We start from the raw sequence: 17,120 nt of genomic DNA, 5'->3' as shown, positions 1-17,120 counted from the left end.
CCAAGTTCAAAGGATATCCAGCATATCAGATGGATGGACGCTGCTTGGCATGGGTTCATATCCTTCGTGGGTCCACCTGCTGATTCAATTAAGATACTGTCTCAGACTCACAACTGCCTCTCCAGGAAGGTTTGTTGAGGTCAGAAGAATTAGATAACTAGTTCTGATAACACGATTCTGTTTGCCATTTCCTTTTTCCCAGACTTCAGGTTTACTGCTGTTTATTCCTGTGACTCTGCTCTTTTGCTGGAAATGAAGCCATCAGACTGTTCAGGAAACCAACACAAATAGATGGAGTTAGAAGGCCTGATGCTCTTCCTCAGCCCCCTGTCTTCCTTCTTGCTCTTCTTCAGCATTTGTAAGATGCTTGAGCCAGCCTCGCCAAGGAAGCTCTGTGGTCAAGACCACCAGAGAAAAGGAAAATGGAGAGTTGACCAAATGGACCAAACCACATTTGTTTAGCTGCCTTTGTAGCATCAGGTGAACAACCTTGTTTCTGCTTCATAGGTTAGTGTGTGAGATTTGGGGGCAGAAGGAGCATTGCAGTCACACCAGAGCAGCAGTGTTTTCATGACTCTGCCTTTGAAGAGGGTGGCTCTTCTTGGGTTCATAACAAAGACGTGTCATACATGTCACCTCAAGGCTCACACTATGCTTCTTCCATTTTCTTTTTGTTCTCTGCAGTGACAGAGGCACCCCATCCCCTAACCAGGAAATATTGAAAAATTCAGCATCGCGTGTGTTAACAAATTATTAGGAGGAAGCTACAAGGGGTGATTAAATGGTTTGGTGGTGAGTCATTGTAGTGAGAAGCACACCCTCTTTTGACATGCCCGAGTGCCCAGTTGCTTAGTCATGTCTAATTCTTTGCGACCCCATGGACTGTAGCCCACCAGACTCCTCTGTTCATGGGATTTTCCAGGCAAGAATACTGGAATGGGTTGCCCTTTCCTCCTCCAGAGGATCCTCCTGACCCAGGGATCAAACTTGAATCTTCTGGAGCTCCTGCGTTGGCTGGCGGATTCTTTTGATACAACCTAAATATTGGGCCTCCTATGATCACCTTCTATCAAATATAGAATTGCCTATTAAACACATTCATTTATTTGGATTCAGAGTTTCACCAGAATCAATGTACTCGTGAAACCACTGGTGTTTACTAGATGCTTAATTTTCTTGAAACAGTAAGCCCCCTGTATAGTGAAGCTTCTACTTGCAGATTTTCAAAGATGCATTGAAATGTAGGTTTCATCAACATCAGATGTGAGTGAAATTACAGCTTGCCCTCTGTTTCCTATTGCTGACGATCCTTCAGCTCTACCATCTCCCACCTCCCCTTCCTCCTCCAGTCAGTAATTCTTCTTGCCCGTTCACTTGACACCAGCCCATGTATGCCAGCTGTTGTTCTGTATTACTGTGTTTTTCCAAGATACAATACTGTAAGACTAAAAGTGTTTTCTTAATTTGTTTTATGCATTATTTGTGTGAAAAGCATTATAAACCTATTACAGCACAGTACTGTATAGTCAGCTGTGTTAGCTGGGGACCTAAGCTAACTTTGTTGGACTTACAAATGCATGCTTGGAATGGAACTCATTCGTATGTAGGAGACTTACTGTATCTGCTAAATGATACCATTTCTTTGCTCTAAGAAACAGTAGGGGTCCTTTTGGTTGTGGGGCTACGCACCAGTGCCTAGGAAGTTGCTGGGCTTCGTGGCACAAAGAGCTGGAGGTGAATAACAGCTGTCATCGGAGCCACCAGCCCTCACCATGCCAAGTTCCATGCTGATTGATCGCTTTTTATCTGTTCACTCTGCCACTGTTTCCTTACCTCTTCCCCTCCCCCTCCACCCAATTCTACTGCTACTTTCTCCCTAAGTAATTAGTAAATATTAGCCTCATTTTATAAACACTGAGATATCAGTGACATAAGTGTGCCTACAAGCTCTTGCATTTTAATACAGACAAAAGGAAAAGGCAGCACTGAACTGAAAAGATGGCATCTGATCCTAGAACGTTAGGCATTGGATTAACCAAAGGAGTGCATACAGGTCTAGAAGACCTTGACTCTTTGTATTCAATGAATATTTGGTCTCCACTTACCATTGATGCATCTCCAAAACAGGCAAAACCCTGCTGAAAAGGCATGTGAAGAGAAGGGGATTAACTTGACTATTATGACATCAGCTCTATTCCACCCAGGCTAGTGGGTGACACAGGAGGGATGGTTGATGCCCTTGAAAAACTGGGGGTTGGCAGAATGGCTTCGTTCTCTTGTCAACTCTTCCACTGGACCAGATCCAGGCCCGGTCATGAAGAGCAAGGATGTGGACCAAGTGGCCAAGCTGTTGTTGGAAACGAGAAGATCACATTGAGGTTCAGCCTGCTTGGCACTGAAGGTCAGTCTTCAACTTGAAATTATGGACCTTGATAATTTGGGGAATATTGTTCTCTCTAAAAAAAAGAGATTTCTATTAGATTTTAGTGCTCCAAAGACCTTTTTGTTCTTCCTGAGAAAGTATATATTTCCTCTCTTCTGATAATAAGAGCAGTCTACCAGACTAGCTTCCTCTTTTCCTTGCTAGGAAGCTCTGTTCATAGAGTTAAGCTTTCAATTTACAAAACACAGCAACTACCTAGTAAGTTTTTATTTACATTCTTTCTCTTAGTTGATGCTCTACTTTTATAGTTTCTCTTTTGAATATTCCATATACATATATATATATATATAGTTTGTGTATAGAACTATTACAGTTTAAATTTCTTTATGTCTATTCTAATGTAATTTTATTTTAAGTGTTAGTATTGTAAGCTGCCTCAAATCATTTGTAAGTTACAGAGTGACTTAGAGTCACCTACCTCAAATTATTGGTAATTGTGAAGTGTTAGTTTTCAACTTGGATGGGAAAAAGAAACTTATGAAAGAAGTTAACAAGGTTTAGCATGAGGTTTTCTAAGGGCAAACAACATACTGAAAGCATTTGCCCTGTGCGTACATGCCAGGGCTCTCCTTTGCCCACCTTCATTCTGTAGTATTTCAAAGAGAAGTCTGAGGTGGCTTCATCTGGGAAAGTAGCAGGCCAATTATTCAGTGTTGCGCAAGAAAATCAGAAAAGGAGAAATAATATCTGTCTCTCTCCATACCCCACTGGTATGACCCACCTCTTCCCACCTGAAATTTACACACGGAGGGCTGCATTCCTTCCGCTTTAAGAGGTATGACCCTGGGTGTCCGGAGGCTGGTTGTGGAAGCTGGACAGAGTGACACTGTGAAACACACCAATCGAGGACAGAAGTGTCCTGCATTGCCCTGGAGCATTTTCCTCCCGTTTCCCCTCCATGATTTCTGTCTGCTGGGAGAATTGTTAGGTCATGGGCTCTGATTTCCTTCCTCTTACCAGGCCTGATAGGGACTCTAAGTGGGAGGAAGAGTCAACAGAAAGGTATTTTTCTCTTCCTTATTGAAGCGGGTGTGTTCTGGGCTTGTCTGCCTACAGGGTAGCAATGTGCTACAGGAGTTACCAGTAAATCAGTGGCCTGTACACATGCCAGCGAGCTGCTGTGGCTCAGCTATTTCGATTGTCTTTCCAAACAGAACAAGAAGTGATCAAGCCACGATTACCCCAGAGGAAGGGCTCCCGGGGGCTGTGATGTGAAGAGTGGAATCACAGGTAAGCCCCAATGCTGTGATTTGATTCCTTAGAACGTGTCTTAGCATCATCCTTACCACCTGTTAATCTGATTAGTTTTCAATAATTGAAACCCATATTTCAATATCCTGTTTCCTGAAGAAGGGTAACTAAAGGAATGGAGAGTGGAGAAAACAAGGAACAGATACAATCGAGTTCAGTTTCTTGGTAACTGTATAAATTGAGATGTTATGTGAGTCTCAGGCTCAAGGTTGTTGATTCAAAGCATAACCTTCTCTCTATCGATTTCAAGACAGTACCCCTTCTTCTTGGGGGGTGGTGTCTGGGAGGTGGATTGACTGAAATAAAGAAAGCTTCACCAAGGGTAATCGTACAAACACAGTCCATTGTGCCATCTAAGAAGATCAAGTTTATTTTCACTTTAGGATGAATTAGTTTAAGATTTGACCTAATTGGTATATTTCCAGGAAGTATTTCCCAATTTAACTTCTTCTTTGGGCCCTGAAAAATCCACAAACTGATGTTTTTAATTACTTCCTGGTCTCTCTCCCTCAAATAAGTACAAAGTGACCCGTTATATTTTCTGACAAGCCTTGAAACGTAGTCATTTTTCTCTTCCTTTTTCTTCTTTTTCATGAAGAATCCATGTATGAAAGCCTGCTAGTCTATGTAATTCATCCATGCCAGAGACTAAATCATGGGAAGTTACCAAAGGAGGTATGGAAGGAAGGTCAGGCTGCAGAGGTGCAGGGAAATGATAACTTTGGCATTTCCATGGACAAATCCATTAAATCAAACCTGGTAATAACACACGGTAGGCTGCAGATTACAGAGTCAAGGGAAGTAACAAAAAAAGATTAAAATACATTTTGTAATTTATCAGAGTACTAACACAAACCTTTTGCTATGTTTTTAATAAAACACCATTAATTACTCAAACATAACCCAAATTTAAAAGGATCGTATGTTATATGACCACATAGAGTACTTTGTTCAACCATCGGTGGTTTAATCACTAAGTTGTGTCTGACTCTTGCAACCCCATATTGTAGCCTGCCAGGCTCTTTTTCCCATGGGATCCTCCAGGCAAGAAAACTGGAGTGGGTTGCCATTACCAAGCGGCATAATCTTGAGCAAATTATTCAGCTTTTCTTGTTCTAGTTATTTAATGTGAAAATAGTAGCCATGAGCATAAAGTGTTAAAATTGGAGCATGAACATGTTGAGTCTAAGAGGCTTGACTTGCACAGACTCCTATTTAATGCATGACCATAAGTTGATGTAAATTTTTGCTGACATGCCTCATAGGTACATATATCTTGCTTCTCTACAAACACAGTGTATTCCTTTACTCTTTTTTAAAAACAGGGGCAGGGTTCTCATGAAAGGTTTATGTCTTGTGCTGAGGGCGAGGGGGCTCGGTACTTTGGTATCTATGTGCCCTCTGATGTCATTCATTCTGCAATTAAAGAGACAGACATATCCTCTTAGGAAAAGTAAATGAACACATTCATTCAAACTAGGGTGTCAGTGACTTTTTTGAGCACTTTCAGTTCAGTCAGTTCAGTTGCTCAGTCGTGTCCGACTCTTTGTGACCCCATGGACTGCAGCACGCCAGGCCTCCCTGTCCATCACCAACTCCTGGAGTTCACCCAAACTCATGTCCATTGAGTTGGTGATGCCATCCAACCATCTCATCCTCTGTTGTCCCCTTCTCCTCCCACCTTCAACCTCTCCCAACATCAGGGTCTTTTCAAATGAGTCAGCCCTTCGCATCAGGTGGCCAAAGTATTGGAGTTTCAGCTTCAACATCAGTCCTTCCAATGAACATTCTCCTTTAGGATGGACTGGTTGGATCTCCTTGCAGTCCAAGGGACTCTCAAGAGTCTTCTCCAACACCACAGTTCAAAAGCATCAATTCTTCAGTGCTCAGCTTTCTTCACAGTCCAACTCTCACATCCATACATGACTACTGGAAAAACCATAGCCTTAACTAGATGGACCTTCGTTGGCAAAGTAATGTCTCTGTTTTTTAATATGCTGTCTAACTTGATCATAACTTTTCTTCCAAGGAGTAAGCATCTTTTAATTTCATGGCTTCAGTAACCATCTGCAGTGATTTTGGAGCCCCCCTCAAAAATAAAGTCTGTCACTGTTTCCACTGTTTACCCTTCTATTTCCCATGAAGTGATGGGACCAGATGCCATGATCTTAGTTTTCTGAATGTTGAGCTTTAAGCCAACTTTTTCACTCTCCTCTTTCACTTTCATCAAAAGGCTCTTTAGTTCTTCTTTGCTTTCTGCTATAAGTATGGTGTCATCTGCATATCTGAGGTTATTGATATTTCTCCTGGCAATCTTGATTCCAGCTGGTGCTTCTTCCAGCCCAATGTTTCTCATGATGTACTCTGCATAGAAGTTAAATAGGCAGGGTGACAATATACAGACTTGACATACTCCTTTCCCTGTTTGGAACCAGTCTGTTGTTCCATGTCCAGTTCTAACTGTTGCTTCCTGACCTGCATACAGATTTCTCAAGAGGCAGGTCAGGTGTTCCCATCTCTTGAAGAATTTTCCACAGTTTGTGGTGATCCACACAGTCAAAGGCTTTGGCATGGTCAATAAAGAAGAAATAGATGTTTTTTCTGGAACTCTCTTGCTTTTTTGATAATCCAACAGATGTTGGCAATTTGACCTCTGGTTCCTCTGCCTTTTCTAAAATGAGCTTAAACATCTGGAAATTCACAATTCACGTATTGCTGAAGCCTGGCTTTGAGAATTTTGAGCATTACTTTACTAGCGTGTGAGGTGAGCGCAATTGTGCGGTAGTTTGAGCATTCTTTGGCAATGTCTTTCTTAGAGATTAGAATGAAAACTGACCATTTCCAGTCCTGTGGCCACTGCTGAGTTTTCCAAATTTGCTGACATATTGAGTGCAGCACTTTCACAGCATCATCTTTTAGGATTTGAAATAGTTCAACTGGAATTCCATCACCTCCACTAGCTTTGTTTGTAGCGATGCTTCCTAAGGTCCAACTAACTTCGCATTCCAGGATGTCTGGCTCTAGGTGAGTGATCATACCATCCTGATTAGCTGGGTTGTGAAGATCTGTTTTGTATATAGTTCTTCTGTGTATTCTTGCCACCTCTTCTTAATATCTTCTGCTTCTGTTAGGTCCATACCATTTCTGTCCTTCATTGAGCCCATCTTTGCATGAAATGTTCCCTTGGTATCTCTAATTTTCTTGAAGAGACCCCAAGTCTATCCCATTATAATGTTTTCCTCTTTCTTTGCACTGATTACTGAGGAAGGCTTTCCGAGCACTTTGGTTTGGTGCAAGCATGAACTGGAAGAAGCAATAGGGTACCGGGTATGGAAGGATGTGAGCCATGGCTGGGGTGTGTCCCCAGGGTGAACAACTCAGAAAGTAGAGGAACGGCTTCTCCACAACAATGTCATTGAATTCACAGTTTTGCATAAGGCCACTCATGTGGGCTTCCCTGGTGACTCAGTGGTAAAGAATCCACTTGCCAATGCAGGAGATGGGGGTTGGATCTGTGAGTTGGGAAGATCCCCTGGAGAAGAAAATGACAACCCATTCCATTATTTTTGCCTGGCATATCCCATGGACAAAGGAACCTATAGTCCATGGAGTCACAAAAGTCCATGGGATCACAAAAGAATCGAATATGACTTAGTGACTAAACAAACGAGAACACCTTATGAAACCACAATCTACCCAATCTAAACATATGTCTTTGCAATTTTCAAAATATTGTTCTCTTTCAAATTATCGTTCTCTTTCTAAAGATTTTTGGCGGGGAATACCCATAGTTACATAGATTGTGTTTGAGCAGAGATGTGCTCACAGGATGTCAAGGCCTTCAAAGTTCTGGACTGGCTACATGTTTTTAATAGCTGTGAAAATAATCTAGGAACCTAGAAGGATGGTGCAAAAGATGTAAAGCATCACCCTCTCTCCCATGCCCAGCTGGTTCTAGTCTTGCTGAATTCCACCACTGCAGTACAGAAAACCAGAGGAAATGTGGGGAAGGGGGCCTCTTACAGCACCCCACTCCCCAGCAAGCCACAGAGAATCTCATAGAAGCTCCAGTTCAGCTTCCACAGACAAAACCTGGGCTCAGGCATATCAGGACAAATATCCATAAGAATTAACAAGTGTGAAATTGCCCTAGCATTTTATAGAGTTATTGTAAATCTCCTGTGCATGGTCAGTTAAGTGAATAAAATCCAAAAAGGCGAACAGACATGAAAAAAATGCAAAATATAGTTAAATTTTGTTGATGAGGATGATCTAGTCCTCATAGTCTCTGGGTTCTCAGTGCAAATGTCAGTTTTTAATCTTCAGAGGCCCACAGACAGTGGAAATTGTTGTTTTGCTTTAAAGAAGGTCTTTTGGAACAAAGACTTTATTTAAATAAAGTCTTGAAAATAATTTCTTTATCATTTGCCTCTTCCTCATAAGATAAAATTTTAAAAAAATCTGGTCATAAGGGTTCCTCTATTATTTAGGGATAAGCAGACATTTACTATAAAAATGTGGTATTAGGACTGGTTCACACCTGCAGCGTTTTGGGTAAAGAGACTTTGGATTAAGCAGATTATATTTTCCATGAAAACCTTTCAGACTTTTTGTTTGTACTTTAGCCCAGTTTTGCTTGATGACATTCCTGTGCTTAATTGCGTAAGAGTATCAGGTTAATTCTTCCTAATAAGACACTTAACGATACAGTTCTTAGGCATATAACATAACACTCTTCTATGCTGTTGACCAAGATGCCAATTAAGCAAGTAACTAGCAAAAGAAAAGACAAAGACAGCATAGAATTTTAAAAATATTCAGGTTAGAGTTTTATGATGACAGTATGTACCTTTAAAACGGATAAAGATTTTTCCAGGTGGTCTTAATAAAGAATGGTTCCGTCGAGAAATGTAGCTGGGATAGCTAACTATTCATTTAGAGGAAAAGGAAAGGAAAGCCCTTGTTGTTGTTTAGTCGCAAAGTCATGTCCGACTCTTTCGTGACCCCATGGATTGTAGCCCACCAGGCTCCTCTGTCCATGGGATTTCCCAGGCAAGAATCTTAGAGTGGGTCACCATTTCCTCTTCATGGGGATCTTCCTGACCCAGGAATTGTACCCTTGTCTTCCACTTGGCAGGCGGATTCTTTACCACTGAGCCACCTGGGAAGCCCCAAAGCCCTATTTTATACCAAAACCTAAAATAACTTCAGGAAGGTTGAAGATGTAAATGTGTATAACAAACAAACAAACGAACTTGCCTAAAGAAGTGTGAGAAGTAAATATAAGAGGATATTTTTTTTTACCATATTTGCATAGAAAAATTTTTTTAGCATGACCCCAGGTTTAAAATCCATAATGGAAGAGATTGACAGATGTGATTCCATGAATGTTTTAAACTTTTGTGCTGAACAGGACAACATAAAAAGTTATGAGACCACAGACAAATGATGGGCAAATGTTTATAACATGAGTGACAAAGAGCTGATATCCATGCTATGATGAGCTCCTAAAAGCAGCTGTTAAGATAAAAGTGAACATTTCAATAGAAACACTTGATATAAAGACTTAAATAGTCAAACCAGAAAAATACATATAAATGGCCAATGAACATCTGAAAAAATGTTTTATTTTATTAATAATCAAAAGCCTAGAAATTAAAACAATTAGAGTAAAATTTGCCAATTAGTTTGGCAAGCATTATAACCATGTTGGGGCCAGTGTGACGAAACAGGCATTTCTACACTGTACCAGGGACTATAACTGGGTACAAATGAGAAGGCTCATTTGGCCATGTCTATCAAAACTCAAAATAATCTGGAATGAAGGATGAACAAGAAAAAGGTTAATAGAAGTGACGTTTAAGACAGATTATAGGAGTCTAAATAACAAATTTACCATGATAATGTGTTTGCTTTTCATCTGTACATAATGTGAAGGTGTTTTAGTTTTGAATTGGCATGGTATTTGCAGGATAGGCAGAATGCCAGGCAACTGGTTTTATTTCTAGAAAAATCATTTGAGGAAATATAATTGTAAAATAGGCTTTTACTTACTAGGAAATTGTGATGAAAATACTGTTAATACGGTTAGGGAAACTTATAGAATGAGTATTTTTTGGTAGATTTGAAACAAGGTTTATCAATGTGAGCACTGAATGAGAAGTCAGATATTGTTTTACTCATTTAAAAACAGATCACACAAGAACAGTTTGTAAAATCTTTAATCTGACCTTTCACCCTTGAAGACCCCACAAAGCCTGTTCTGTAGGTTCTTCCCAGTAGGCCTGATGAATTGTGTTTTCACTCTTGAAGAGTTAGGTTTCCTTGGATACAAAATGACATTCACATTTGTTAGGAACATAGCTTTGAAACATACATTCTTCTTTTTCTTGTACAAAGAGAGCTTAACTGAGCTACCTGTGAAAACAGCACAGTCATCTCTAACAGCCATCTTCAAATTGGTCATCAGTGGTCTGACCAACATCGTCTCAGTTGTTTGGGGTATGGTTAATCTTTAGTTCCAGGTCCATTTGTTTCCATTTCCTTGCAGCCAGTTACTGAAACTGTGGCAGCTCATGTCCTGGGTACAGTCTGGTCATCATGTAGTTAACTTCTCCCACCCCGTGTTTTAATATCTATGAGACAGCTCACAGGATATGCCTCTGAATATTATCTATAGACCTTGAGAAAGAACTAAAGGTCTTTGCCTATGCTTAATGACTGTATTATTATTATTATTTAGTCTCCTTTGACTCTTTTTCTTTGTTTCAGCATTTCTCTCTTTTATGATTATTCTTTGACTAAAGTTTTCCACAGACAAAAAGCAGGCAGAGAACATGCAGGGCAAGGACCATAGGGTCCTGCTCCGTTTCACAGGGAGCTCAGCTCGGTATTCTGTTTTGACCTAGATGAGTGGATGGGGGAGAAACGGAAATGGGTTTCAGGAGGGAGGGGATATATGTGTACATATGGCTGAGTCACTTCGTTGTACAGCAGAAATTAACACAACATTGTAAAGCAATTACACTCAAATTTTAGAAAAACCATGGCCCAAGCAATAAAATGAACCGGGCCCAGAGTCTAAGAGAAATATGAGGTTCTTTAGGGAGAGAAATTTAAGGAAATCAAAGATAGTCTTTTTATTTAGAATTTAGGTTTACTCTTCTCATTTTATACAAGTGTGAAGCCAAAATAATTCCCACTTAATCGCCAAAATAATCAAAGACATACATATGAAAGCTTTTTGTAAATTAGAAAGAATTATCCTTACTTCTTCTTATGTAACTATCCCCTCCCTTGAGTGTTATTCAGGTACTTTTTTTCAAGTAAACAGTCCAAGAGGAAGCTCAAGTTTTCTGGGCTTTACTGATTGTCAGTAGGCAAAATCAAGCGGGAGAAGATGGCAAATAATGACCGGGGGATTCCAGGAGGGCTGGGTCCCCATTGCTAAGCTTAAGTCTTGGCTGCAAGAAAGAGCTTGGCACCTCCTCTGGAATGCCATTAATCATGTTTTAAGGGCTTGGTGGTAACTTGTGCGCTACTGAACCATGAGTGACAGGAGAAAATCTTCAGTTACGGGGGGTTGGAATAGATCCAACCCTTGAGGCTGGCAGTCAGGCTTTTTACAGCAGAATAGAGCTAGACTTGTCTATGAGAAATAAACTAGAAGTATTGGGTGATGAGAACAACAAGTCATTCTGTATCTCTTTGCCAATGCAGGCAATGTAGGAGACTCGGGTTCGATCCCAGTGTTTGGAACATGCCCTGGAGGAGGAAATGGCAACCCACTGCAGTAGTCTTGCCTGGAAAATTCCATGGACAGAGGAGCCTGGTGGGCTACAGTCCATGGGGTCACATAGAGTCTGACAAGACTGAGCACTCTCGCAACTCTTTTAAGATGTAAAGTGGAGACAAATGAATTAAGAAAAACAAAACACCAGAATCCATGTAAGGAGGGAGCAGACAGCTGAGCTATGATGACAGCATCAGCAACAGGAGAAATGCTCTCTGGTCGAAGTTCCAGAGAACTACACAGGGACTTGTAAAAAAAATGTTTCTTAATTTTTGAAGGAACAAGGATCAGGGAAGAAATAGGGTCTTAAGCTGGACTCTGAAAGGAGATCCATTCAGTGAGCCATCGGAAATTTAAATAGGGACGTTGGAGGAGAGAAACTCAAGCGACGCAGCAGCTGTTTTCAAAAGTAGATCTGATCATGGTTCTTGGAGTTTCCCCAAGGGGGTGGAGCTACGATGAGCAAACTCCCTGCCTAGGAAATTGGGGGGAGCGATTGGACAAATTAAAGCTTTGCAGATTGGTGAAGTGTCCCAAGGGAAAGGCCAGCTTAGCTAAGTAGGTTCTTTTATCTCTTCCAGCCTTGGGAGTTCTTAAAACACCCCACTGCTATTCTCATCCTAAGAACTTAATTATAAGTAGATTCTCAGCTCACCTTAAAAGATGTTCAGGAATGATAATAACTAGAGAAAATAGGACTGCTGCTACTGCTGCTGCTAAGTCACTTCAGTCGTGTCAGACTCTGTGTGACCCCATAGACAGCAGCCCACTAGGCTCCTCTGTCCCTGGGATTCTCCAGGCAAGATTACTGGAGTGGGTTGCCATTTCCTTCTCCAATGCATGAAAGTGAAGTCGCTCAGTCGTGCCCGACTCTTAGCGACCCCATGGACTGCAGCCTACCTAGAGTCCAGTAAAAAAAAAAAAATTAATCTCTCCAAGCTCAGATTCAGTTACTGATAGGCACTAATGTAAAGAATAACTACATAAATGGTATATACATAGAAACTGTGAAATGCGCATATAATAATGAAATCTGAATGAGAACAGTTCTGAGTGCATCTTATTTTCTTGCTTACTTTAGGGAAGAGGAAACTGAGTCCAGCAAGAGTTCTTTTTAGCTTGCACAAATTCTAGCAGAAAAAGGACAAAGTTGAGGTTAGGGTCTAATTCATCTAGGTTTTTTCCAACCAAGTTTATTAAATATTAACATACTAAAAACATGCTAATATATAAAATATGTGTTTAAATTGTACTGGGGAGACAACACAGACACTCACTGAAATTTTAAATATCTTTATAGTCCTTCCAGAAGTTAGTCTAGCTCAAAAAAAATGACCAAACCACCAAATATTTTTCCAAGTGTGATGCATTGGTTATCTTTTTTGTTTCCTGCCTATATTTCCACCTGGCTTCTCTACTGTATCTGCCTATTGAAAAACACGAAGACATTCTCAAAGGCAAATGGCTCAGGGATTCCTATACAAAGGCAGATCCCAATGAAAACATGACTGAAAACTCATAAAAAAAGAATAAAATGAAAACAAGGTTTGGCAAGTTCTCACCTATTAACCAGTTCTATTTGAATCATAATTTTTTTCATATCCCAGTTAGAGATCTGCTCTTCCCGTGTGTGTGTGTGTGTGTGTGTGTGTGCACGCGCGTGCACAGGCGCATATGTGTGCATGCACATGAGTTCAAGGCAGAGAGGAGGATGACGATTCTACTGGGAATTCTTTTATTTATAGAGGGAGAAACACAATCCCATAAATACTGATGCCAGGAAAGCCGCCCGAGTTCAGTTCTGCCTAAGAATAGATTATTGCTAAAAATTCTGGAAACTGTAGGTGAGAGCAGTCCCAGTTCAGCACCACTGTTGATAAGGAGACAGCTGTTGACATAAATAAATGAAATCTGATCCATAAATATATAACTGGAAGACTGAGAAGACAATGGGCAGCTGTCTCCAGAAGCATAATAGCAAATGCTAATGATTGTTCTCCAAAAACTGAAGGACAAGGATTATCAGGAATGAATTCAGTTGAATGAATTCAAGGAAGTGAAGGGGGTCCCACTATGGCCAAGCCTTCGCATGGATGCCAGGGCCGACACAGCTGTAGGTCAGGTATCACTGACCCCCAGCGAGGTGTGATGTAAACAAACACATACACGCTGATGACAACAACAGCTCCTCATCTGTGGCAAGGACACGTGGATTCTGAGAACTTTTCTTTTTTTTTAAATAATCAAGACACTTCCAACTGAGAAGGAAGTGCTGAAAATACCATAGGGCTTGCCTCTAGTGAGGGCAAATTTAAGTAGGATTTAAGATTACGCCTCCTCAACACATGGAGAAGGAAATGGCAGCCCACTCCAGTACTCTTGCCTGGGAAAATCCCACAGACAGAGGAGCATGGTGGGCTATAGTCCATGGGATCGCAAAAGAGTCACACACGACTTAGTGACTAAACAACAACTCCTCAACACACACACACACACAATTAAACATCTTTAGAATCAGTTAACTCAGTTATTGTAAACAAGTATTTTTACTTCCTTGAAGCTTGAATCCCTCCATTGATACCGTGCTGGGCATCAGGAGTACCAGGAGTACCTTTTATTTGCTTAGTTAATTTGACTCAGATTGAAGTCAAATTCTGAAATAATCCAACAAGTTACTATGGAAACTGGTGGTGAGATTGAAATGCTAGTTGTGCTAATATTAGCACCTATCAATCACTGAGGCTCACCATCTGCTGGGCATTGCTCTAGGTTTTCTATATGCAATTACTCATTCAATTCTCTAAAGAATCTCTGAATTTTATTCAACTTTCCCCATCTTATAGATGAGCAAACTGAGGCATAGAAAGACTAAGAAAGTGTCAAAGGGCATCCAGTTAATAAATGTCAAAGCCGGGATCTGAATCCTAGGCAGGCTAACCACAGAGCCTGTTTTGACCCATGCACCTTGAGATATCCATATCTACGATTACTTGTCAAATATAGGATGCCCAGTTAAATTTTTAAAAATTTTTATTTATTTTTGGCTGTTCCAAGTCTTAGTTGCAGCACACAAAATCTTGAGTTGCGGGATGTGGGATCTAGTTCCCTGACTAGGGATCACACCTGGGCCCTTGCATTGGGAGTGTGGCGTCTTAACCACTGGACTACCAGGGAAGTCCCTTAGTTAAATTTGAATTTCGAAAAAACAACAGTCATCCTGGACAATGAATAGTGTCCTAAATATTGTGTGGCCCATACCTAATACTAAAAAATTATTCCCTATTTATCTGTAAGTCTTCCAACCCTACCCCAGAGGAAGCTGAGTGTACCAAGGAAGCAAAGAAACCATTTTGGTAAGTTGAAACTTTGGTCTCACACTCCAAAAGGAGAATTCAGATAACAGTATTAGCCTCAATTGTGGTTGTTCAGTCGCTCAGTTGTATCTGACTCTTTGAGACCCCATGAACTGCAGCAGGCCAGGCTTCCCCATCCTTCAATACCTTCCAGAGTTTGCTCAAACTCTTGTCCATTGAGTCGGTAATGCCATCCAACCATCTCATCCTCTGACACCCTCTTCTCCTCCTGCCCTCAATCTTTCCCAGCATCAAGATCTTTTCCAATGAGTCCGGTCTTTGCATCAGCTTCAGCTTCAGTCTTTCCAAATAGCCTTGGAATAGAACCTTTTTTTCTTCTCCTAGAAGTAGTTTAGCAAAACAGCTCTCAGAGCTGCCTAGGGGTCAGCCTCACTTGGGAAGCTTTAATAACACACATGGCAGAGCCTGGTCTGTGTAAGATTTAGTAGATTTATGGTGGAATGGGGGTGCCTGTGTTTTCAAATTGGCCCTGAAGTGTTTCCTTTTCTCCTTCTCAATGCCTCCCTCTCCTTTTCATAGTCTGGCTATTCATGATTGGCCTCTGGACCAGTGACTGGGAATCCCTGGTCTGAAATCCTGATTAAAGTTTCAGTTTACCATTTCTAACAAGTCCAAGGAGACAGAAAGCCCATGTTCCACCCTCCAGTGGGGGAAGAAGAGAGAATAAACAGGCCAAGAGGATAAGAGAGTTTCCTCACAACACTTGGAACTAATAACCCAGGCCTCCTCATGTTGGGTTTGCAGCCTCAGGCCTGGGTGCCATATGCGAGAAAGAGATTTTTCAGAGAGAGAGAGAGAGAAATGGAGAGAAAGAGCCATGTGAGTGCCAAGCCTCCCACATGGAAGCAGGCCCTGGCACAAGAGAACAAGAGGAGATCATGTTAAAAATCATCCCTGGAAGTGGAGAAAAAGTGGGAAAGGAGCTAGAAAGAGCACCAGCTCCCTCTGCAATGTGACTTCACTTCAGGAAGGTACCGGAAAATTGGCTTAGCAGGATGTGGTAAATTGGAACTTAGGATCAGGGTTTCAGTTTAGCACGATGTGGCAGTTCACCAACAAATAAGCAATAACAACATGTGTATAAATAAAAACAAATAGAAAATATCCAAAGGACATAGGAAAAGGAGTTCTGTTTCACAAAACTGTTCAGCTATTTTACATCTATATGAAATTTCATTATGTATGAGTGTGTATATACACATAATACAGATATAGATAGACACGTTTTATTATGTATGTGTGTATCTATGTTAACATCCATATTTTTCTTTCTTTCTTTTTTTTAGTTGCTCAGTATGTCCAACTGCTTGCAATCCCCATAGACAGTAGCCCGCCAGGCTCCTCTGTCCATGGAATTCCCCAGGCAAGAATACTGGAGTGCGTAGACATTCCTTTCTCCAGGGGATCTTCCCGACCTAGGGATCAAACCTGGGTCTCCCGAATTGCAAGTAGATTCTTTACCATCTAAGCCACTGGTGAAGCCCCAATATAAATATGCATGCATGCTGCTGCTGCTGCGACTAAGTCGCTTCAGTTGTGTCCGACTCTGTGCAAGCCTACGGATCATAGCCTGCCAGGCTCCTCAGTCCATGGGATTCTCCAGGCAAGAATACTGGCATGGGTTGCCATGCCATCCTCCAGGGGATATGCCTGACCCAGGGATCGAACCCACGTCTCTTACGTCTCCTGCATTGGCAGGCGGGTTCTTTACCACTAGCGCCACCTGGGGAGCCCCCATGTACATATACTCATGTTATAAAATATGTCTATTTTTATGGAGTCATTTAAAAAAATTTTTTTAATTTCATTTTAAATTTTAATTTTATTTATTTTTTACAAATTGAATTAAAAATTTATTATTGGAATAATTGCTTTACATTGTTGTATTAGTTTGTGATATACAACAACATGAATCAGTTATATATATATACACACACATACACACACACATATATTCCCTTCCTCTTGAGCCTCCCTCTCATCCCCTCCATCCTACCCCTCCGGGTCATCACAGAGCACCAGGTTGAGCTCCCTGTGCTAGACAACAGCTTCCTACTAGCTATCTATTTTACGCATGATGGTGTATATGCATAGTGTATATCTGAAAAAACAACCACCCCAGAGACAAAAACCTATCACTTTCAGAAAGCAAAAAGCATGAGTCAGAGGGACCAGGACTCAGAGCAGATAGGTTTGGGGAAGCAAGATGGAGAAGAATGATCTGGAGTCTGGATTGTTGCCCAAAGAAAGTTAAAGCAGT

General features: G+C 41.0%; 1 protein-coding gene across 4 annotated transcripts in view; it reads left to right on the top strand.

Annotated features, from left to right (window-relative positions):
* The first annotated feature begins 2,030 nt into the window (after positions 1 to 2,030).
* ADGRF1 (adhesion G protein-coupled receptor F1) overlaps positions 2,031 to 17,120 on the top strand; it is a 46,145-nt gene continuing 31,055 nt past the window's right edge. For 2 of the 4 annotated variants that reach the window (XM_027525084.1, XM_027525082.1), the window contains exon 1: positions 3,543 to 3,673. The gene's annotated coding sequence lies outside the window, so the exon portion shown is untranslated. Of the gene's footprint in view, positions 2,402 to 3,542; positions 3,674 to 14,779; positions 14,840 to 17,120 lie in introns of those variants that run through there. The other 2 variants (XM_027525081.1, XM_027525083.1) reach the window with 2 other exon arrangements.

The sequence above is a fragment of the Bos indicus x Bos taurus genome, chromosome 23, assembly GCF_003369695.1.
Source record: "Bos indicus x Bos taurus breed Angus x Brahman F1 hybrid chromosome 23, Bos_hybrid_MaternalHap_v2.0, whole genome shotgun sequence".
In the NCBI taxonomy this organism is placed as follows: Eukaryota; Metazoa; Chordata; class Mammalia; order Artiodactyla; family Bovidae; genus Bos; species Bos indicus x Bos taurus.
This window is presented reverse-complemented; position numbering and strand designations above follow the sequence as displayed.